Source organism: Trichosurus vulpecula, chromosome 5, assembly GCF_011100635.1.
Source record: "Trichosurus vulpecula isolate mTriVul1 chromosome 5, mTriVul1.pri, whole genome shotgun sequence".
Taxonomy (NCBI): Eukaryota; Metazoa; Chordata; class Mammalia; order Diprotodontia; family Phalangeridae; genus Trichosurus; species Trichosurus vulpecula.
Window position 1 is genome coordinate 192430538 of NC_050577.1, and position 24589 is coordinate 192455126.

Below are 24589 nucleotides of genomic sequence, written 5' to 3' on the forward strand. Positions count from 1 at the left end.
TTTCTCCCTTTTCCCTTCTCCTCCTCAACAAAGTTTTGCCTTTGACTGCCACCTTCCTCAGTTTACCCTCCCTCTTTATTCCCCTCCCTTATCTTACCATTTCCCACTTGCTACTTCTCCCCTCCCTTCTGACCACCCCCCTCCCTTTTTTCCCCCCTTCCCCTCCTACTTCCCGTAGGACAAGTTAGATTTCTAAACTTATCAGGGTATGTTATTCCCTTCTTGAACCAGATCAGATGACAGTGATGCTCAAATACTGCTCTTCTCCCTCCCTTCTTTCCTTCCACTATAATATGTTTTTGTGCCACTTCATTTGGTGTAATTTACCCTTTTCTACTACCTCCTTACCTCTTCTCTCATAGCCCTCCCTTTATATCTCTTACTTATATTTTTTATCTTTACATCAGTTAATTTATACAGGCATTCACAGTCTATGTGTATCCCTTTCAATTGTCATAATAGCTGTACCTTTCTCAAGACTGACCTATATATGTGTGTGTGTGTGTGTATATATATATATATATATATATATATACATATATATATATATGTATATATATATATATATATATATATATATATATATATATATAACATACATAAGATGATATAATCCCACATAAAGATGCAAACAACCTGCCCTAATTGGTTAATAAGTTTTCTGGGGTTTTCCCCCTGGTTACCTTTTTATGTCTCACTTGAGTTTTGTATTTGGAGATCAAATTTTCCATTGAGTTCTGGCCTGTTCATCAGGAAGGTCTGGAATTCCCTTAGTTCATTGAATGTCCATCTCCTTGCCTGAAAATTTATGCTTAGTTTTGCTGGGTAGTTGATCCTTGGTTGTAGTCCCAGCTCCTTCGCCCTTTGGAATATCATATTCCAATTTCTCCTGTCTTTTAATGTGGAAGCTGAGAGATCCTGCGTGATCCTGACTGTAGTTCCATGATATGTGAATTTCTTCTTTTTGGCTGCTTGCAGTATTTTCTCCTTGAGTTTATAGTTCTGAAATTTGGCTATAATATTTCTTGGTGTTTTCAGTTTGGGATCTCTTTCGGGGGGTGATCGGTGAATTCTTTCAATGACTATTTTGCCCTCTGGTTCTAGGACCTCTGGGCAGTTGTCTTTGATAATTTCTTCGAAGATACTGTCAAGGCTCCTTTTTTCATTGTGGATTTCTGGTAGACCAATAACTCTTAAATTGTCTCTCCTGAATCTATTTTCCAGGTCGGTTGTTTTCTCAATAGATATTTCACATTTTTTTTTCTATTTTTTCATTCTTAAGGTTTTGCTTTACTACTTCTTGGTGCCTCATAGATTCATTAGCTTCCACTTGCTCAACTCTAATTTTCAATGAGTTAGTGTTTCATTTTGCTTTTGAGTTTCCTTTTCCAATTGGTTGATTTTACCTCTCAGGGTGTCATTTTCTCTATTTAGATTCTGAATCTCCGTGGCCATTTCACCAATCTTATTCTTTAGGGACTTTTCCATTTTTCCATGTTTTCTTTTACCACCCTAATTTGGTTTTTAAAATCCTCCTTTAGCTCTTCCAGCAATGCTTTTTGGGCTGGAGACCAGTTCACATTATCTTTTGAGGTATCTGATGTATCTACAGTGTCATTGCTGTCCTCTTCCTGATCCTGCCTGTCTCCATAAAAAGAATCTGTTGTCCTCAGTTTTTTTTGTGTTCTTCTTCACGTTTGTTGGTTTGCCTTTTCCTGGCTTTACAACAAATTTCTGCCTTTGGGGCTCAGGGCTCTCTGTCCCAGCTTTCTTATTCTGGGGGCTGTGAGTCTAGAATTATAGCCTTCAGTTTCCTGAGGTGTGGGGGAGGGGTCTGGCTCCCTGACTTCTCACTCCCTATGGGTGCTCTCCAGCACTGTTGCTTTTCAGAAATGGTCTCAGCTGTTTGTTGTTTGAGCCCATGGGGGAGCAAGATTACGTCTGGGCTCCTGGCGTTGACCACTGCCGACTCTGCCCCTCTGGGACTAATGAACTCCTACTATTTGACCACTGAAGCCCCACTTCTTTCTCCTCTGTTCCAGCGTTCTTTTTTTTTCCCGAGGAATTCTCTGGGTGGGGGGGGGGGGGAGGGATTAGAGCCGTTTACCTGGCCATTATGTCTCCTGGAAGCCACATTTCATTCCTTCAGGCTGCAAGCCTCAGGAGTAGGTGTGTCCCTGGCTGGTGGTATTGTGCTGCCTCTCCTTGCTTCCACAGACTGTTGTCCTATGTTGGGAGGCCTGGGGATCTCCACCAGTTTTGGGCGCCCAGCTTTCTCCCAGCCTGTCTCCCACGTGGATTTCCCGGCCAGCTGCTTCTGCTTTGGTCTGGAGCAGCTCCCCACACTGAGCCCTCTCCGAGCCTACAGATTCATGCCTTCGGCCTTTCAGACTCTCCCAGCTCAGAAATTTGCCCCACACAGACTGCTGGCGGTTTCTGACTCTCTCAAATCTGCTCAAATTCACTTTTCTATAGGAATCTGACAGACCTTGTGAGAGAGCTCCAGTAAGACGCTATCTTCATGTGGCCATCTTGGCTCTGCCCCCAAGATACCAACTTCTGCTGATAGAAGAAGCTTCCTTACCAGAAATTTCACATTGTCTCATTTGATTCCTCAAACAGCCTCACAAAGTAAGAAGTACAAGTACACTCTCCACAGACTTCTTCACATGAACAAACTGAGGCTTCTGAGGTTAAATGACCAGCCTAAGGCCTTAAGGAGAGGAGACAGCAGAGCCAGGGCTCAAATCTTTTTCCTTTGATTTCAATGTCTGTGCTCTTTGCACTAAACACAGTAGGACTCTGTCTTTCAATGCAATGCCTCCTTCATTTTTAAGAAGGCGTAAAGCAGCTTTTCTTTTCCAGCTTGTAGGGAGTCAGTCGCAAACGGCAGATGGTCTGAAGTTTGGAAGCCTTTTCGGTGGCACTTCGATGGGCCTCCAGCCATCAACATGCCACAGAACGAATACATAGAGTTACGCCAAAAACGGTATGGCTACCGCTTGGATTACCATGAGAAAAAGAGAAAGAAGGAAAGCCAGGAGGTTCATGAATGTTCAAAGAAAGCAAAGAAAATGATTGGTGTAAAGGCCAAACTCTACCATAAACAGCATCATGCTGAGAAGATTCAGATGAAAAAGACTATTGAGATGCATGAAAAGAGAAATATCAAGCAAAAGAATGATGAAAAAACTCTCCAAGGAGCAGTGCCTGCATATCTGCTGGGCAGAGAGGGACGGTCCCAAGCCAAAGTCCTTTCCAATATGATTAAACAGAAACGAAAAGAGAAAGCTGGTAAATGGGAAGCGCCCTTGCCAAAAGTTCATGCCTGGGGAGAAACAGGAGTGTTAAAGGTTGTTTGTACATGAAAGATAAAGAAGAAGGCTTGGAAGAGAATGGTTACTAAAGTCTGCTAAAGATGGCTTTACTCGAAAACCACCGAATTACGAAACATTTATTAGGCCAATGGGTTTACGTTTTAAGAAGGCTTATGTAATTCATCCTGAACTTAAAGCTACTTTTTGCCTACCCACACTTGCTGTGAAGAAGACTGCCTCCTCCTCACTATATACAACTTTGGATGTTATTACCAAAGGGACTGTCATTGAAGTGAACGTGAGTGAGCTGGGCCTTGTGACATGAGGAGGCAAAAGTTATCTGGGGGAAATATGCACAGGTTACCAACAATCCGGAAAATGATGGATGCATAAATGCTGTCTTGCTTGTTTGATTGAATGACTGGATGAAGTTCTACATCTTTGACAATTATTACAGATTCTACAATATATTGAGAAAACCACAACAGTTACTATGTTGAGCAGTCACAAAACAAAACCAAAGACCCAATTCTACACGTTGGTTGTTTTGATTTGAGATTAACCTGGAAAAGAGATGAGACACTATTTTCTATTCTTTTATGAGACTTTTTCTCATTTTGGAGTGGCAATAAAAAAGCTTGTAGCTACTCTGACTGCTGAATACACTGAAATCCTCTCTCAGGGAAAAAAAAGGCATAAAGCCAAGTAACTTAAGGTCAGGCAATGGCACTTTCATTTGAATTCAGTTTTATTTTGTACTTACCTTGTGCAGAGGTCCAAACTAAACCCTGGGGACCCTAAGGTGAACGAGGCCACAGTCCCTTTCCTCAAGATACTTGCTACCTACTCTAAGAGGGATACGAGGGAAAGTGGAATTGGAGGAAATTTAAGATCCAGAGAAAATTTTTTTGGAAAATCTGAGGGAATGGGGAATGCATTGCATGCAGAGCCTCATCATACATGATATGAGAAGATACATTCAAAGGAGCTTCCCCCAAAATGTTTATAACCTAATGGAGGATAGAGGGTCCCTATTTGCCTCATCAAATTAAGTAAACTTACAAAAGATTAGCTCAACCTGTATATATGACTACTGTGTATAGTGCATACTGGAGGGAACACTAAGCCATGATGAGCTTGAAATTAAGTATATTTACAAAAGATTAGCTCAACCAGAATATATGACTACTGTATACAGTGCCAAGGACCAGAAAATAGAATGTGTTGAGACACGACAGAAATGATATACAAGTGGGTGCGGCCAGAGTGGCCTTTGTTTTCTTTGAGTGACTCAGTTTATCTCACTGAGTCTTGCTGGGTGCTGGGCCTGCTGCTCCTCTTCCGGGCAGGAAGCCCAGAGACCCATGCCTGGGAGCAGAGAACTTCCTGTGTGATGATTCATGGGGCTGGCTGAGGGGAGGGGCCAACTCAAGAACCAATCGGCCCTGGTCATTCAGGCGGCGCTTGATGATGTCAAAAACTCTGTAAGAGGGGAGAAGACAGTTTGAAGATCCCTTTTTCCTTTTTTCCTTTTTCCGTTTGGCGCAGCAGTGGTGGCGAGTGTGACTCTGGGAGAACCTGAGCTCTCAGGCTGAACCTAGATGTTGGTAACTATGAATCGTATTGGGTCTGTCTGTTGATATTTGTAATTTGTTTGTATTTAGTTCTGAAGTTCGGGGTGCTGGCTTTTTCCCCCAAACTAGATGAATGTTCTGAACTTCAGGGTGCTGGATTTTTTCCCCTGAAGTAAGTGAATGAATTTGTATTTGGTCTGTCTGTTGATGCTTGTCTGTATGCTCCCCTGAACTAACTGAATGCTGGATTAAAGAAAGCTGGTCAACCCCTTCACCGTGCTTTCCTTGTTTAAGCAGATAAAAAGAACCTGTGCTTTCCCAGCATGCCGGCAGCTTCCTGGGTGCTGGCTGTGGGTAGATCTTACGCTCCCACAGAAGCTGCTAGCCAAATTGTTAAAACAGCGCGGTACTGGATATGAAGTGATGGAGAAGTCCAGCTTCTCCTGTTGGCACAGACTTAGAAAATCAAACACGACACCAGAAGGAGGCGGGCCAAACAATAAACTAAATCTGTGCCCATTGATGGTTGGGGGTGGTGGCATTGTCGTTGAGTCATTTCAGTCATGTCTTTGTGATCCCATTTGGGGTTTTCTTGGCAAAGATTCTAGAGACTTAAGGTCAGCCGAATGACTCTTTCATTTGAATTCAATTCAACAGACATTTATTTTGCACTTGCCTTGTACAGAGGTCCAAACTAAACCTTGGGGACACAAAGATGAACAGGGCCATGGTCCCTATCCTCAAGATACTTGCTACCTACCCTAAGTGGGATACAAGGAAAAGTAGAATTGGGGGAAATTCGAGATCCAGAGAACATGCTCTTGGAAAGTCTAAGGGAATAGGGAATGTATCACATGTCTGGCATTTTTTTTCCTCCAGTTCATTTTATACATGGAGGAACTGAAGCAAACAAGGTTAAGTGACTTGCCCAGGGTCACATAGCTAGTAAGTTTCTGGGGTTAAATATGAACTCATAGAGATGAGTCTTCCTGATTCCAAGCCCAGTGCTCTGTCCATTGTGTCGCCTAGCTGCCCCTTATACTATGAAAGGAGTGGAGAGGAGTGATCTAGGGAAACTGACAAGAGAAGGAAAAATTCAGACCCTACAGGTGGTTACAGTGAAACAAGCAGGTAAGCACGTAGAAGGCTACAGAATGAGATGCAGTGGGAAGAGGAAGACGAGTCACGCTGACGTCAGGGTACTCTGCTTCTAGTAGATTTTTAATAGGCTTCTGACTAATGGAATCACCAAACCAGTGTGATTTGGTACAGTTGAAAGAATATTGGCCTCAGAATAAAGTCACGTGGATTTGAATCCTGGCTCTGACAGTTACCAGCTGCATGACCCTAGAGACAAAGTCATTTAATTTCTCCAAACCTCAGTTTCCTCATCTACAAAATGTAACTAATAATAATTTTGCTATCTACCTTGGGTTTTGTGCAAAAAGCACCTTCTAAATCTTAAAGTGTTACATCAGGTTATTATTATTAATACTTATCTTTATACAACAGATATTTTTTCTTTTTTGTCTTTTAATTTTTTTAATTAATTAATTAATTTTTATTTTTCAGCATTCACTTCCATAAGTTTTAAATTTTTTCCCTCTCCCTCTACCTTCTCTTCCTAAGATGGTCTGCAATCTGATATAGGCTCTGCATATACAGTCTTATTAAACATATTTTCACATTAGTCATGTTGTATAGAAGAATTAGAATGAATCAGAGATATAGTTTTGAATGCCTTCATAGAGTCCTAATGATAAGCTCTGCTCTGTGGGGGAAAGGGTCCTCTTCCATTTGTGACTTCCCTTAACAGAGTTCCCCATCTGGCAAGTCCTTGGGAAGGAGAACCAAAAGGACAGTACATTTCTCTGATATGGGAACTACATGATATCAACAAGACCTTGTATAGATAGGCATTGGGCAGGGAAAGGGTGTCTAGACCTTTCATGAAGAGATCTGGGTTTGAATCCCACTTCACTTAATTAGTTGGATGCTTTACAGACTCGTCATTTAATCTCTTCAAGCCTGAACTTCCTTTTCTGAAAGATGGTGACAATAATACTGAAACTACCTACTACCATGAGATTATTGTGAGAAAAGTGCTTTATAAATATTCAAATGGCATCTAATTTTTTTTGAGCAGATAAAGGACCTGGAGGTGGGGATGAGGTGGGGAGACTCTTGGTGAGGAATTACATCCTTCCAATGCAGGTTAACAATCATTCCACAATTCAGTGTCTTAAAGAACTGCTTAGTGACAATGAGAGGTTAAGTGACTTGCCCAGGATTATACAGTCAGTCTGTGTCAGGATTCAGGCCTTTGTGACTTCCAAGGTCAGCTCTCAACTACTTCTGCCCCTCATATTATCATTGTGTGGGCTAACAAATGGACTCCAGTCTTTGTTTAAAGCAGTAAATAGAGATATACAGAACGCATAGTCATTAATGCTATGCCATGTGAAGAGGTGGTTTGGGCATGGGATTCTGCCAGCAAGGGCCTCACCAGTGGAAGTACTATTTGAAGAGGCCTTTGAAACAATGAGGTAGGTTCACCGACTTGACAAAGAAGGTCCATCTAGATTGTAGGGGCTAGTATGGCTTCCAAAAGGGCAAGATAGTCAAAGGAGGTAGACTAGACTTCTAAGGCCTCTTGTAGTACTAACATAGGTTGGTGCAATGGTGCAGCACTAACTAGTGGTGCAGTGTACAGAGCAGAGGGCATGGAGTGAGGAAGACCTGAGCTCAAATCTGGCCTCAGACACTTACTGAGTGACCCCTGGCAAGTCACTTAACTCTGTTTGCTTCTGTTGCCTCATCTGTAAAAAGAGCTGGAGAAAAAAATGGCAAACCATTGCAAGATCTTTGTCAAGAAAACCCCAAATGGGGTCATGAAGAGTCAGATATGTCTGAAAAACGTCTCAACAAATGACTTCCAAAAGGGCCAGATGGTAAAAGGGCTAGACTGGATGACTTCTAAGGACCCTTCTAGCTCTAACATTCTATGATTCCCAAATTCCTTGGGGAGTGCCGTCAGGGGCTCTGGGAAAAATTAAAGGAACCACAAATCCCTATTCCCTCCTCCTCTCTCCTGCCTCGCCCAGCTCCACCCTTCAAAATGCTGAGGATCTCAAACTCTAAGGAAGAGGGAATACAGAGGGTGGGATAAAAGCCACTATATACTCACATATTTTACTCATACAAAGAAAATTGAAAGACAAAACCTAAAACAAGTAATTCTTTTTAATTACAGACATGAACTGAACACATTTGTTATGGCATTCTTCAACCATTCAGTGAATTTTGTCTTCTGTGTCTGTAGAACATATGTTCCCCCAAATTGTAATGTGCTTCATCACTAATGCTCTCATCAGTTGAGCAAAAGGGGCAGGTCTTGGGGTTCTCTTGCTGTGCAAGGGCCCTGCCTCACCCCCCCCCCACTCCTGCCCCCTGGCCTGGGTCTATAAGGACAGAGTGCAATGCAGCAGTCAAATTCCCCTTTATTTCATCACCCTATCTTATAAAACTGCTTACATACCCACTGCCTCAACACCTCCAAAGAGCTGTGATTTTGTTGGTGTAAATTTCCTGTCTGTGCCTTGATAGACAGTTCACAGGGTTGTTGATGAAACATCATATTTAAGGTCAGAAAGACCTGGATTCAACTTTAACCTCACACATTGGCTAGCATTGCCTGACCCTGGGCAAATCTTCCTCACCCTTGACCTCTCTCAGCCTCAGTTTCTTCACCTGCAAGATGGGGCGAAGAATAGCACCTGCCTCCCAGGGTTGTTTTGAGGATCAAAGGAAATCTCTGAGAAACTTTGCAAACCTTTAAGTGCTGTGTACATGCTAACTATTATTATTATGAGTTTCCACGATTGAAAAATTTGCCACCACCCTGAAGCCAATCTGCTGATGACTCTTTCCAGACTTAGCTAGGCTGATCTTCAGATGACAGACATACAGTATCATCACCAGCTGTACTTTTCTACTTGGTAGGACCTATCAGAGCTCATTCTCCACTGGCATAACCCTTGAGAATCCAGGGTGATCTACACCCTGTTGTGATCCATCAGAGTAAGACTTCACTGAACACTGACAAAAATTACTATGTTGCCTTTCACATCCACCACTCAACAGATTTCATCTTGGTAGGCTGGTTATGTTGGGTGTTGAGGGCTATTCCAATGGAGAACATGCAGTTCTGGAGAACCACCTCCTAAAGCAGAAAAGTCTTTGAGTATGTGTATAGGCTTGGTGTGTGGACCACATGTCTTCTAACTGAAGGATGGGCCTGGCTAATTTTAGAGAGACTCATCAGAAGGTCAGTTACTATGTCTGAACTTAGCCACTGAAACTCATAAAAAATGGTGCCCAAAGGAATAGAGAGGTTGGGACCCTTTTGATGGAAGGAGCATTCATACTGATGAAATTAACAGATCCTCAAAGTATTGAAGTCCTTCAGATGTGCAGGTGACACTACTCCTGAGGCACATGGTCTCATTGATCTTACCGGCTCTTGGGATGAACTGGTTCTAAGACTGTTGCAGCCATTTTATAATGAATGGTACACACTGATGAGATGCCTGGTACAAGTAGGAATGCAATTATTCTTTGTATTAACTGAACCAGCTCTTAGAGGGCTCAAATTTTGGCCTGCTCTGTAACTGTGCCTCTTGTGATTCTTTGATGCACATAAAAGATACTGACAAGCACAATTTTAGCTACCACCCTTGCCATCAATTAACCAACAAGCATTTATTAGTACCCATTGTACCCATCATATGCCACGTATTTCAGCTATAAAGACCAAAATGAAACAGTCCTCACCCTCAGGGATCTATACTCTGTTGGAGGATATAAAATGTACAGGATGCATACAAAATAAATATAGGCTTATTGGATAATTTGGGGGCTTGAGAGAAAGGAAGAATAGTGCCACTTCTGATGAACTACTGATAAATTAACTATTAATAATAAAAATAGATGCTAACCTATGTGGATATTTATACTGCAAAGAAACACCTTTAAAAGTTTTAAAACCTCTGATCATTGCAATGACCAACCACAATTTCAGAGAGTTTACAATGAAGATTCTACCCACTTCCTGAAAGCGAGGTGATAGACTGGGTGCAGGGTGAGACATATATTTGGACATGGCCAATCAGGAAATATGTTTTGCTTGACAATGCATATTTGTTGTAAGTGTTCTGTTTTTCTTTTTCGTTTTTTTCTGAGGTGGGGAGGGGAGATAGGAGGGACCAAAAATAAACGCATGTTAACTGAAAAAATAAAGGAATCTGTGAAGAGGTATGTGTCATCATGATTCAACCTGTCTTCCCCTTTGTGATTAACCAGCTTCATCTTGGGTTACATTTGCCAAGCATTTATTAAGCACCTCTTAAGTGCTAGCCACAAAGACAAAATCAAACAATATGTCCTCTAGGATCTCATGTTGTATCGGGAGGGAACAATATGAATTCAGATAAGGAAATAATGTAACCATAGTAAATACAAAGTAATCTCCAGGGACAGGGTAGGGAGTGCACTCGTAGCTGAGAGGCTCAGAAGAGATCTTGTGCAGAGGTAGCTTTTGAACAGAGCCTTGAAGTTGAAGGAATACAGAGATTCTACAAGGCAAAATTGAAGAAGGCTTGCATCTAGGCACAGAGCTGAGCTCATGCAAAGCTATGGAAATGGGAAATTCAGTGTCACATGCAGGGAATTGCAAGGTCAGTTTGACTAGAATTGAGGATGCATAAAAAAGAATGGCCTAGAAATATGGGACATTCTCAGATTGTGAAGGATTTTAAATGCCAAATGGAAGAGTTTGTATTCTAACCTAGTGGCAACTTGGGATTCACTAGAGCTTCTTGAGCAAGAGAGCAACATGTGTTTTAGGAATACTATCAATTTGGCAGTGATCAGGGGGATGGTCTGGAGAGCGGAAACACTAGGAAAAGAGAGAGCAAATAGGAGGCTACTGTCCAGATGAGACATGATAATGGCCAGAACTATGTTGATGGTTGTGTGGATGGAAAGAAGGGTTTGAATGCAATACACTTGGAAGTAGAATCATCAATACTTGCCAACTAATTAGATATTTAGGGGCAGCTCAGTGGTACAATGGATAGAGTGCTGGGCCTGGTGTCAGAAGACTCATCTTCCTGAGTTCAAATCTGGCCTCAGACTAGCTGTGTGACCCTAGGCAAGTCACTTAATCCTGTTTGCCTCAATTTCCTCACCTGTAAAATGAGCTATAGAAGTAAATGGCAAACCACTCCAGTATCTTTGCGAAGAAAACCTTAAATGGGTTCATGGAGAGTCCAACATGACTTAAAACGACTGAACAACAGCCACAAATAAGAGGCCTTCCCCAGGCTCCTCAGTTCATTTTAGTGCCTTCTCTCTGAGATTATTTACGTATTTACAAATTGTCACCTCTATTAGAATGTGAGCTCTAGGAGGACATTTAGATTGGTAGAGTTTCCTGTCCTGCTCCCCACTAAACAAAAAAAAGGCAAACAAATAAAAGTGGGGAGAGTCATAATAACAGTCAAAATAAGAGAAAAGACAAAGTAACATAACTCAATGATGTAACATTTCCTCATGAACTTCCAAAAAAATTAACCTTCCGATGAAGGAGCTTATGGGTTTTGTTTCTGTTTTCTTGAACCTGCTGTGACTCAGTAGGAGTAACAAACTCTGCTGCAATGGGTCAGAAACTAGAGACAGTGAATGCTCCATCTTGAGCTACTAAAAGAGTAAAGGAATAAATGAAGCTGATAAGCTCCTCAATATGAACTTTTAATTTCTATCATTTGGGGGTAAGTTGCTGAAAGGAGACTGCTATAAACAGCCCATTAATAAAAAATACAAGTGAAAGCCCAGTGAGGGAGGGTAAGCAGAGTTTATTTCATCAGCCAGACTTTCAACTTCTGGGCTGGAGTGCTTTGCCTTCTAATTACAGGCAAGGAAAACCAAATGTGCTCAGCAGTTACAGGATTGCATGAAGGCCTGACATGGAAAATGTTCTTAACTGCTAACTGACCCCATAAACAGGGAGCAGACAAGGCTTTGACAAAATCCTCAGCGGGGGGCTCAGCCGCTTCAGAAAACTCCAGAGGACTGTGTAAGGGTCTGGAGAAAAGTTCATTAGTGAGCCAGAGAACAATCTAGGAAATGATCCCCAAGCAAAAGAACAAGGCTTCTTTAACTCTGGAGAGGAGAAGGCTGAGGGGGAATGGAAGGACTGTGAAAGTACTATTAAGTATAGGAAAGCTTATTAAAATAGCATCTAGAGTCAATTAATTAAATTAAATGAGTCTAGAGCTGGAAGAGACTTCAGAGTTTACTGAGTCCAATATCCGATTTTATTGATGAGAAAAGTAAGTCCAAGAGATTGTCAATCAGTAAACATTGGTTAAGTACTCACTATGTGCCAGGCACTGTGCAAAGTCCTAGGGATGCCCAGGGTAGGAATGGCAAAGGTGTAACAATAAGGCAATGATAACAACGTAGATGATGGTCGTGAATATGCCTATGTGGTTCTGTATCACACAGTATATGAGACTCTCCACATGGAAGGCAGAATAAGTAAACCATTTATTCAAACACCAGAGAACCATATCCCATAAGCCATTTACCCAATCTAACAGAGCAGCAAAACATTCAATACATAATATCACAACATGTAGCCTCCCATCCCAAAACCTCTCCGATCCCCTGCTGCGGTCCCCCCCAAAACAAACTCACAGGACAGCTAAGTCAGCCTGTTCAATTCTAACAATCATGGGGGCAGCCATTAGCAGCCATTAGTAGCCATAACATCTCTCTCTCTCTCTTTCTCTCTCTCTCTCTCTCTCTCTCTCTCTCAGCATTTCCTGTGACATAACTTCCTTTTCCTGTCAGGAATCTCCTCCCCCCAAGCAGGTTACATGGCCTATTAATGGGTGGGAAAAATCTTCAAATCTAAATTGCTACTACAAAAGGAGAGATTCAAACTCAGGTTCTGTGACTCCAAATTCTGGGCTCTTTCCTCCACACCTGACTGCCTTCTACGTATGGGCACCAGGTTAGAGCAGGAAAGGATCTTAGAGATCAACTAATCCACCCCCTTTTTAAGGATAAGAAAAACTGTGGCACAGAGAAATAAGCAATTATTCTATAGTCACACCAGGATCAAGGAGCAGAGCCGAAATTCAAACACTGGGCTCCTTTCCCCCTGCCCCTCTTTTTTTTAACTATCCATTTTCCAAATGCACTGAAATCAGAGGCAGAGGAGGCAAGTCAAAATCATAATAATTTACTAAATTTAAAGTTGTAAGGTCCTGGAATTTTCTTCCTCAAAGCCCTTTAAAAATAAGGAGTTTCTCCATCAGTCCTCTAAATTCCCCTAACACACACACACACACACACACACACACACACACACACACACACCCCTTCCAACAATGGTATACATAAATACATACACACACACAAATTTACTGTATGTATATGTGTATGTATATTTGTAACCTTGACTACAGTTATGAAAGTGAACTTTCTGCTAAGCCAGCACCAATGCTTTTCATCATAATGTGATGTAGTAATACCACATAATTTTATCTCTTCAGCCCAATTCTTTACCTACCTAGTGGGGTAAAACTGCATAGGAAAATCCTGCCAATTTTGACACAGAGTAGAAGACTTCTGTATTCAGTCTAACTTGGTTTTCTTTTCCCAGAGCTTCCAGGCACAAATAAAAGATTTTTCTTTTTGGAGTTATTTCTATAAGCCTCCCTCAGCTGCTCTAGTAGGGGTAAGATTTACCAAATGTTAGAGAAGGGTAGGACCAGGAGATCTCTTCACTCTTACCACCCCAAAAAGTTCCCTCTTCTGTACTCATAAAGCTAATAAACTAAAGTTCATATACTTTGTTCTTGTTGTTTAGTTGACTCAGCCATGTCTGACTCTTCATGACCCCATTTCAGGTTTTGTTGGCAAAGATACTAGAGTGGTTTGCCATTTCCTTCTCCAGCTCATTTTACAGATGAGGAAACTTTGGCAAGCAGGGTTAAGTGACTTGCCCAAAGTCACACAGCTAGTAAGTGTCTGAGGCTGGATTTGAACTCAGGTTGTCCTGACTGCAGACCTGGTATTCTATCAATTTCACCACCTAGCTGCCCTATTCTATATTTTACCACTTAAGTAAAAGATCACTCAAGATGATATACAGGAAAAACAAAAACAAATAGCTGGGCTGGGAGTCAGAAGGCCTGAGTTTTACTCCTACCTCTCCTACTACTTAGTTACCTTGCGTGGTCATTTCAGCCTTCTGGGTCTCAGTGTCCTCCTTTTTCAAATGAAGCCTTTAGATAGATGATGTCTAAGGTACCAACTAGCTTTAAATCTTTATGATTCTCTGAGTAGATGATCTCTTCTAACCACAAAATCGTATCCCCCACTTCTAAACTCCCTGAAGATCTTTCCTACTTAACTTGATACCACCATAACCTCATCTTCATACCTCAGAATTTAGTAAGTCAAAGAGCTGATGTGAATAAGGAGTTAGCCTTGAAATTAGGAGGTCCTGGATTCAACTTCTGCTCTGACAAATACTAGCTATAGCTTCCTGGGAAAGTTCAGTGGAAGGAGCTCGCAGAGCTATGAAATCACAAGTACAGGACAAAAAAAAGCACCAGTATTATCTTTAATCATATAGCACTATGTACTTTCCAAAGCATCTTCACAAATGCTACTCCATCTCAAGAGTCACTGTGGGGTCCAGATAGAGCTGGACCTGTCAGAAGAACCCTGAATTCAAATGTCATCTCTAGTACTTGCTGACTGGTTGAATATGGGCAAGATTCATAATTACTCTAAGCTTCATTTTCTTAATTTGTTAAGATGAAGATACTAATGCCTATAGTATTTATTTCAAAGGGCTACAGCATTGTTTTAGAGCATGATATTTAATATTAAGGTGTCAGGTATTAAGGTTTAAGCCTAATATCTTCTAGGCAGCTTTTTAGTTTTCCTAGCAGTTTAATCAAATATGAGTTCTTCATGTAGATTAATTTTGGTGGTGTTGCCATTTGTAATATATTGACTCTACCTAGCCATGAACACTCCAGCTATTTAAGTTATTCTTCATTTCTTTAAGGAAGACTTTGTAATGGAATCTAGACACGTATCTTGTGGGATTTGGTTGATTGAGCTCCAGATTTTTCATGAATTACATGGTTATTTGGAATGGGCTTTCTATTACTGCCTCCTGGATTTTTCATTATTATAGAGATACATTGATTTTTGAAGTTTTATTCTGTAGCCTATGAATTTGCTAAAGTGATTGGCTTACTTAGCATCTTTGCTGATTTCCTATGATTTTCTAAATAAACCATTATATTATCAGTAAATCAGAATTGTTTTATCTCCTCTTTGTGATCTTTATGCATATAATTTCTTTCTCTTGTCTTATTGCTAGCATTTCCAAAACTATAGAAAATAGTAGTGTGGAGAGTACGCGTCATAGTTTTACTCTTATATTTACTGGGAAAGTCCCATTACATATAATGCTTTTTTCTGGTTTTAGATACTTTTGTGGTATTAAAAAAGGTCCCTCTATTAGAGTTTATCCTTTGTAGGGATTTTAGCAAAATGAGTGTGGTACTTTCTCAAAGACTTTTTCTGCAAGCATTGAAATTATCATGTATTTTTAGATGTTTGTGTATTTAATATGATTGTGTTGACTTTTCCTCTTAATGTTGAGCTATCTTTGCATCCTTGGTATAAATCCAACTTGATTACAATAAATGATTTCTTGGACATATCTCTACAGTCAGTTCTATAGGATTTTATTTTTTAAAAATTTGGGTTGATATTCATTAATGATATTGGCCTACAGTTCTTCTATCCTTTCATCCTTCCTTACTACAGGTATTAGGACTATATTTGAAACCCAAACTAATAACATCCATGAAAAAATGCTACAAATAAATGATATTAGAAAACACAAATTGAAATAACTTTGAGGTTCTACCTTACACCCCTCAGATGGGCAAAAATGACTTAAAAAAGGAAAATGATATACTGTAGGGGATGTGGGAAAACAGGAATATTAGTGCACAATTGGTAGAGCTACGCATTGATTTAACAATTCTGGAAAGCAATTTGAACTATGTTCCATCCACCTCTATTTTACTAAATTGTGCTTGTACTTTGACATTTAGATACCTAGTTCTATACCTCAAAGAGATCAGAGAGTAAAGAAAAGTATCTACATGTAACAAAAATATTTGTAGCAGCTCTTTTTTTCACAGTGGCAAAGAAATGGAAGCTAAGCAGTGCCCATCAATTGTGGAATGGCTGAACAAATTATATGAACATTGCTCCATAAGAAATGAAGAAAGATGGTTTTAGAGAACCCTTAGAAGACTTATATGACCTGATGCAGAGCAAAGTGAGCAGAACCAGTAAAATAATTTATTCAATAACAATAGCATCGAGAAAAGGAAAAAAAGCTTTGAAAGATTTAAGAATTCTCATCAGTGCAATTACTAGCAATGACTTCATAAGATTGATGATGAAGAATGCTACTAATATCAGAGAGGTAATGAAATACTGAATTGAAAAACTAAGACAAATAAAAATCTAGATGTTAGCATAGAGACTATAAATTCACTAAGAGTTACCAATATAACATGACAACCAAATAGCCAACATGGTCTTAGTTTTTTTTTTAAAAGAATACCACTGTACCACACAAGATTTGAATTGTGCTCTTGTCAGATCTCATCTGGAATGTTAAGTTCCATTCTGGATACCACATTTTAAGAAGGACATTGATAATCTGGAGAATGTTGAAAAGAAATGATTGAGTGTTGAAGAGCCTTAAAATCATGCCATAGGAAGACTGGTAGAAAGAACTGGGGCTGTTTAGCTTTGAGAAGAGTGGATTTAGTGGGGATATATCTGTCTTCAAGTATTTGATGGGCCATCACATGGAAAAGGGATTAGACCCATTCTCCTTGACACTAAAGGCAGAACTAGGAATGATGGGTACAAGTTCAAAGCAGAATATTAAGGCTTAATTTTAGGAGAGGAGAAAAACACAAATTTTGTAACCATTAGAACTGTCCCCAGACCAAATGTATTGTAGAAGGTAGTAATTTCTTCATCAATGGAGGTCTTAAAGCAAAAGATTGATGGCCACTTGCAGGGCTGGAACAAGGAAGCTTAAAGGGATTTGCTGATAATTGGACTCAGACATTATGTACAAGTACAAGACCAGGAGGCATGATGGGATAGGTTGTAGAATACATATTTGTGGTTCATATTATTGCATATCCTTCCAAGGAGATTTTATATGTATGTATATACACATATGCACACACACACATATCTACACACATATTTGCAAATAGACACATATATGCATGTATATATGATATACATGCATATATGCACATATTCAAACCTTAAAAGATTATTAAAATTTTAGTTATGATGATGGTAACATTGTTGTTGTTTCAGAGACTGATCTTGAAGGAAACTGAACTGTATCTGTGCGGACATATTGGTGTATGTGGCCATTGGGCAATGACTGTACCCTAAGAACCCTTTGGCATCTACAGCACCTAGATGGACTACCCCTGCCCCTATGGATCTGCAAGTTGGATTCCTCAGTAATAGAGTTATCAAATATCCTGCCTGGAGTGTCTGGAATCAGATTAAAATGTAACTGGGAAATAGTTACAAAATAAATATGTAGTATTCTAAGTCCATATGCAGCAGCAGGGATCCTTATTTATGATTTAGTGTCCCTGTTTCTATTTAAATTTGCCACTACTGCCCCAGGAGATGACTGCTCCAGGTTCTAGGTACTCACAATCCTAAAACTATAGTTCATGAGTTGTCATGTTGCGGTGATCTTGCCTCTAGTCAACGAGAGGACATAATTAGCTCAAAGCAAACGCATCTTAGCAACATTAGCCACAAAACATGTCTCCCATAAACCTGGGGCTCATTCTGGAATAAATGCACACAGTGTTGTCAGTAGGAGGAGTAGACACACAAAGAGAGAACAAGGACACCCCAAGGCATGTGTGAGTAGGGACAATTTAAACCTCCCATACTGCAGAGTCCCTGATGTCCTCATGCTATTCCCGCTGACCTTTATCTCAGTTTCCATTGCACTGGATTTGGCTCTGAGCTCTACTCAGCCAGATTCTACTCTGATTGATGCTTTTCTACTTGGTTATAATCATCACCACCTCCAGCTTCTGTTTCAACTACAGTATGGCCTAGGGTACTGTTTATGTACTTCTGGAATGAAGAGGGCAGATGAATAAGCATTTATAGATCATCCTGTGTTTCAGGAATTGCATTAAGTACTTTACAAACATCAGCCCTCAAGAACCCGGGGAGGTAAGTGCTACTATTATCCTCATTTGCAGTTGAAGAAGCTGAGGCAAATAAGGTTCAACAACTTGGCCAGGGTCATACAGTAAGTATCTGAGGCCACATTTGAACTCAGCCTGATTCAAGGCCATCTAGCTACTTCAATGCCTCTGATAATGGCTTGGAGCCCACACCCTGAAAACTAGCAGATGGCTCTGGGACCTGTCAACCTCTGAAGAGAATACTGGCTCCAGAATCTGTACTCTCTACTCCACTCACTGACTTGAACTGATCTGCAGCTAGAATCTCCTCTAAGGCTGCATGTGGCAATTGTTTCTTATGGCCATGTGCTTCCATGGCAAGATGCTATTGATAGTGGACAAGAGGGAAGGGAGCAAAAATTCATTACCCCTCTCTTGCTGAATTCTTTTGGTTGTTCAGTTATTTCAGTTGTGTTTGACTCTCCATGACCCCATTTGGGGTCTTCTTGGGCAAAGATACTGGAGTGGATTGCCGTTTCCTTCTCCAGCTCATTTTACAGATGAGGAAACCAAGGCAAACAGGGTTAAGTGACTTGCCCAGGGTCACACAGATAGTCAGTGTCTGAGGTTGGATTTGAGCTCAGGAAAAGGACTCCAGGCCTAACATTCTACCCATTGAGACACATAGCTGCCCTATGCTGTTAGAGATAAAAATGAAAGGGTTGGGGCGGGGGAGTGGGAGGAGTGGGGGAAGCCTCTTTCCCCTAGAAGTTCACACAACCCCCAGATTCCTCATACTAGAAGTATACTGTTTTCTTTGTGGGTGGGCTCCTTCCTCTGATTGGCTGATTCCTCCCACAATCTCCATGTTATGGAAAGTACACAGGCCAGCTTCATTCCTCTCCAGGCTCCACTTGTGACTCTGGATTTTCTCTACCTTGCCTCTCTTCCCCTCCCCCTTCCCCTTTTCACTTTCCTCGCTCACAAAATGGCAGCTGGGGGGGTGGCGTCGAGGCAGAGCTGTCTCTGTTTGCATTTGGATTCTAAGGATTTAGCACAGTTCTTAGCACATAGTAAGCACTTAATAAATGTTTATTGATGAAAAACAGTTCCTACTGTCAAATAGCTGTTACTCCTTTATACTTTCTTATCTGGTTACTCAGGGAATTTCTTAATTTGGTCCAAGATTGTTTTACATCTTTGGGTATCATACATTTAATAAGATGAGCCTCTTATATCTAGAGTGATATCCTGCCACATTTATATTATAGCTGTGCTGTCTCTCTACTCAGGTTGGGTAAGTTCCCTCACCTCTCTGGATCCCCCATTTCATCATGTCAAATGGATGTACTGGACTAGATGACCTTCAAATGGCTCTCATCTAGTCCCAATGATCTATCTATAATTATATCCTTTCTCTTGTTTGCCACTGCAGACCTGCTATTATGCATGGCTCTTTAATATATAGAATCATTTGTTGTTGTTCAGTCATTTTTAGTCATGTCCAACTCTCCGTGACCCCATTTGGGGTTTTCTTGGCAAAGATACTAGACCGGTTTGTCATTTCCTTCTCCTGCTTATTTGTTTATTCATTTTACAGATGAGAAACTAAGGTAAATAGGGTTAAGTGACTTGCCCAGGGTGACACAGCCAGTAAGTGTCTGGGGCCAGATTTGTACTCAGGAAGATGAGTCTTCTTGACTCTTCAGGCCTGGCACTCTACCTACTGTACCATCCAGCCTAGAATCATAGTATAATAGAAATCATATAAGACTTAAAGTGATGATGATAATGATAATGGAATGAATAATAACTCATTTATGCAAGCCTTTAACCTTTGTAAAGTGCTTTCCTCTTAACAATCTTGTCAAGTAGGTAGTGCAAATAATATCATCCCTATTTCACAGATGAAGAAACTGAGGCTTTGAGAAGTTAAGCGACTCGTCCACAATTATACAGCTAGTGAGTTCATAGAAATCTGGGTTTAAGTCCTGTTTCTGATACTTATTAGCTATTCAAATCTATGTAAAGTCATTTCTCACGTAAGTCTTAGTGTCAACAATAATAAAAAACATTATTAAACCAACAGTCAACTCATTAAATACTTTTTATGTGCCAAGTGCTAGGGATTCAAAGACAAATGTGAAACAGTCCCTGCCATGAAGCTTACATTCAAACAGGGAGAAACGATACACACACATGCATGCATATATGTATATTACATACACACACATACACACATATACATATATACATTTGTGTACATATAGATAGATAGATAGAGAGAGAGAGAGAGAGAGAGAGAGAGACAGAATGTTATATTCAAAAAACATTCAAAACAGATGCAAAGTAATCTTGGAGGAGGGAGGCAATGGAAAATGGGAGGTAGAGCCAGGAAATACCTCTAGTAGAAGGTAGTTCTTGAATTGACTCTTGGAGAAAACCAAGTATTCCAAGGTGTGGAGGTGGGAAGGAAGTGCTCATGCAAAGGGCCAGAGATGGGAGGTACAGCATCACATATGAAGACCAAGAAGGACAGACTGGCTAGATCATAGAGTGTATGGAAACTGAATAATGCATAAGAAAGCTAGAAATGCAAGATAGAGCCAAGTTGTTATATGCTTCAAATGTCAAAAAGAGGAGTTAAGTTTTTGGTTGATACAAAAGGTAAGAGGGAAAAGCTGGAGTTAATATAGTAGGGGATGGCACTTTGGCAGGTGCATGAAAGCTGGATTGCTGTGGGAGAGATTGCAAGCAGGGGGACCAAATAGTATCTGTGAGAGGGGATGAAGGTCTAAACAAATATGGTGGCTGTGTAAATGTAGAAAGGGGGAAAACATGTCATCATTTGTTATCTCTACACACTTTCCTGCCATGTGCCATGTCAGGGGGGATAGTGGCTGTCCTAGTCGAAGTGGAATTCAAATAGGTTTGTGAAATGTTTAGTAAGATCCTACCTCAGAACCATGCAACCTTCTTATTGCATTGTATTCTGGCTATCCACTGGATAAGGTGACCAAGACTTATAAATAAAAAAAAAATCAGACACATAACCTGACAATTCCTTTTGCAAAAGACTCAGGGAAAATGAGCTTTGTTAACCTGTAATCTGTGATATATCTCTGTAGGACTTCATTAAAGATAAGCCCATTTACAATGTACTTTTTGGTACCACTATCACTAAAGCCACTGGGATGAGGTCCAAGAAAAGTCCATTTTGAACTACTTCAAATTCTTCCCTCTAGAAAACAATTTATAGTACTGTGTTTCAGAAAACACACTTTGTGACAACACAATAGAAGAATTTCCTGGAGAAAGACGTCACCCTAAGGCAGTAAATAGAGTGCTGTCACAGTCCCATCTCTGCCCCCAATTCCTCATATACTCTGGTGCAAGACACTTCTCCTCTCTTGGTCTTCATTGATAAAATGGTAGTGGATTGAATTAGACCAGACCTGCACAACATACAGCCCATGCATGGCTTGCAGCCCACCAAAGGATTTTGGTTGGCCCACAAAAAATGTAGAGGATATAAAACAGCCCTGCACAACATATGCGTGCAGCCTGTGGGCAGTACTTTGTGCAGGCCCCAATTAGATGAACTCTAATACTCTTTCTTCCATTCTAACATTCAAAGAAAGTGCTGTGAAAGCCAAAATAATCTTACCAATCCTAAGGACTATAATGCTTAGTATTTAAGTATGTCCAGGGGTCCTGGATCTTTGTCCCTCAGCCAAAAAGGATGAGTGACCTTGCTTTTTTTTAATAAACTCTTTGGGAAAGAGGCCTAATATTGGAGATTCCCTTGTGGCTTCCCCTTCCAAGTCTCCCAGACTAATTCCTTCCTTTCATGTTTCCTTCTGGCTGGCGACCCTAGTTCCCCATCCCACTACAAATGTCCCTTGTGTGATCCATTGAAGCCTTAGCTCTCCCTAATCTTCCCTTTGGTCCTACCTTAGGATTATAACCTGCACTTTTCTCCTTTCCTTTCCATTTCCCCATCCCCTGCCCCTGGTACTTGTGTTCCAGCTCAATTTAGAAAAAAAAATGTAAATATAATACTTCTCTCCTCATGCCTTGTGGGGCCATTCAGGCTGACAGGTTCAGAGCCGAGCAGCTCAGCGTGCTTCCTGTCCACATGGGTGGTCCGGATTGCTCAGCAAGGAAGCTGACAGCTGAGTGGGGAACACTGTGGGATCACAGTGTCAGACACAGTCGAGGGAGCAGGCAGCTTCAGTTTCACTGGGCTAGAGGTTGGGAGGTCTGCCCTGATCAGAAGGAGAGAGGACCAACATTGTCCCCCATTCTCCCTGCTCCATGTTGTTCCTGTGGGCATCTTCACCATGGAGACCCGAGTTCTTGTCTCAGCTCTGTCTGTAGCTTCCCGGGTGACTTCTAGACTAGGATATTTTTCTCCTTCAGACAATCACCTCTAAACTCAAAGGATGATGGGTGAGCAGGCAGGTGTTTGAAGGAAGCAAAGGGAGAAGAGAATGGGTAACTATCCATAATGCCTCCCTGTTCAGGCAAGCATAGAGAAGTAAGATTTTACTTAGGAAGTGTGACCCCAGTCTTGATGAACTCCTATGGAGCTAGAGGGTGAGCCCTCTAATTGGAATTCAGGTTAAAATCCATGCCTCAGCAGGCAAACTATTTCTATGATTCACTTCCACCAAAGACTTGATCCCAGAGCAGGGTGGAGAAAGTTATAGCCAGAAAAACCTTTGCTTTGAAACATTATTTGATCCATTACAGTCACTGGAAGTACCTCCTATTCCCTGCATGTAAAGAAATACATCTTATTCATTTTGTATCTTCCCTAGCACTTTGCACATAGTAGGCACTCAATAAGTGCTTGTTGAATCTAATAGATTAATGAATGAATATATCTCTGATGCAGAAGGAGGCCCTAATTATACAGGGTAAAGGGAAGTCATACTCATATTTCTTTAGCTTTAAAATGGGAAATGTTAGAAGCAATTCCAGGATTACCAGGGGATGTGGGTAAGATAGAATCATAAATTCAAAGAATGCTAGAACGGATGGGACCTTAAAGAGAATTTGTTCAAATTCTTTCATTTTACACGTAGATAATCTGAGATGATGGCGACAAAAACCAGTGTACTTGAGGTCAAATCCTGCTTTGGAAATGTACTGCCCATATGACCTTAGCTAAATCACCTAATGTCACTGGAATTCAGCTTCCTCATTTGTAAAAGGAAGGGACCTCAATGTACTCTGAGTACCCATCCTGCCCTGTTGTCTACAGTACGATCTAGACTTTAAATCGCTAGGCTAGACAGGTAGAGGGCAGTGGTGTTAGAGAAAAAGATAAAAAGCTAAGCCTGAAATAAGATGACAAAGAAAAGATGCTCACTTGTTGTTGAGCAACAAATTAACAGCGATCCACTTAGCTCCAGACGTTGTATAAATGAGCAAGAGACTTGGGGCTCGGTCATAGAGCAGGACAGAGGAGGGAGTATCTCACGTCACTGGCCCTCTTCCTGAAAACGAGTTGAAACTTTCTGCCAAATGAGTTCTGCTAATCTCAGGACATGAGACACATCAGGGGGACATGTCTATTTAACCACTTTCAGATGTATCCCCAAATCGGGTCAGATTCTTCTGATCCCCAACCCTAACCATGCTCATCTCTATGCAAGAAAAGGGAGTATGTGAAATTTCATCTCACCTGGGTGCCACAACAAGGTCTATGAACAAGAATTTGATTTCCTTTCACTGTGTACATGCCAGGGAGGAAGTTCTTTTACTTACCATACTGATTCTAAGGTCCCAGTGTTTGCGGTTATTTTATAAGACTTAAGAGGAAGTCTATAAAGGGGATAACTGGCATCCACAGGGCAGGAAGAGTGCTCCACTGCCAATCTCCTGGCCTGGTCTGCCTTCAGGGATAAGAGAGAAATACTATCGAATCAGCTCTTTCTCCTGGTCCACTTGCCTGAGCTGCCTATCCCTGAGAACATATCACCTTGAAGCAACCCCAGTGATGTTAAATAACCCTCCTGAATTCACTCAGCAATGATTAACAAACTACCCCCGGTAAAACCATCCTTCACCCAGTGATTCTGAAACTCCTGCTATCATACAGGGTGTCCCTAAAGTCTGGACACATAGGCAAAAATGCATATTTTGAAATATTTGGAATATTAACAGACTGTAGCTCCCTTGACTTCTTTTTCTGGGGTGTGCTAAAGGAGAAGGTGTACTCAGTGAAAATAACAGATGCAATACACTTGATTGAACGCATTAAGAGTGATTTGCTAAAATTGACAGCAACATGGAAGTACTGCATCGAGTTCATGTGAATCTT

The 24589-nt window shown here is 40.9% G+C and overlaps 1 protein-coding gene and 1 pseudogene across 1 annotated transcript in view; one reads left to right on the forward strand and one right to left on the reverse strand.

Annotated features, from left to right (window-relative positions):
* ANO2 (anoctamin 2) overlaps positions 1–24589 on the reverse strand; it is a 536951-nt gene that overhangs the window by 51301 nt on the left and 461061 nt on the right. The gene's annotated exons all lie outside the window — the stretch shown is intronic.
* Positions 2952–3727, forward strand: LOC118849955 (annotated as a pseudogene).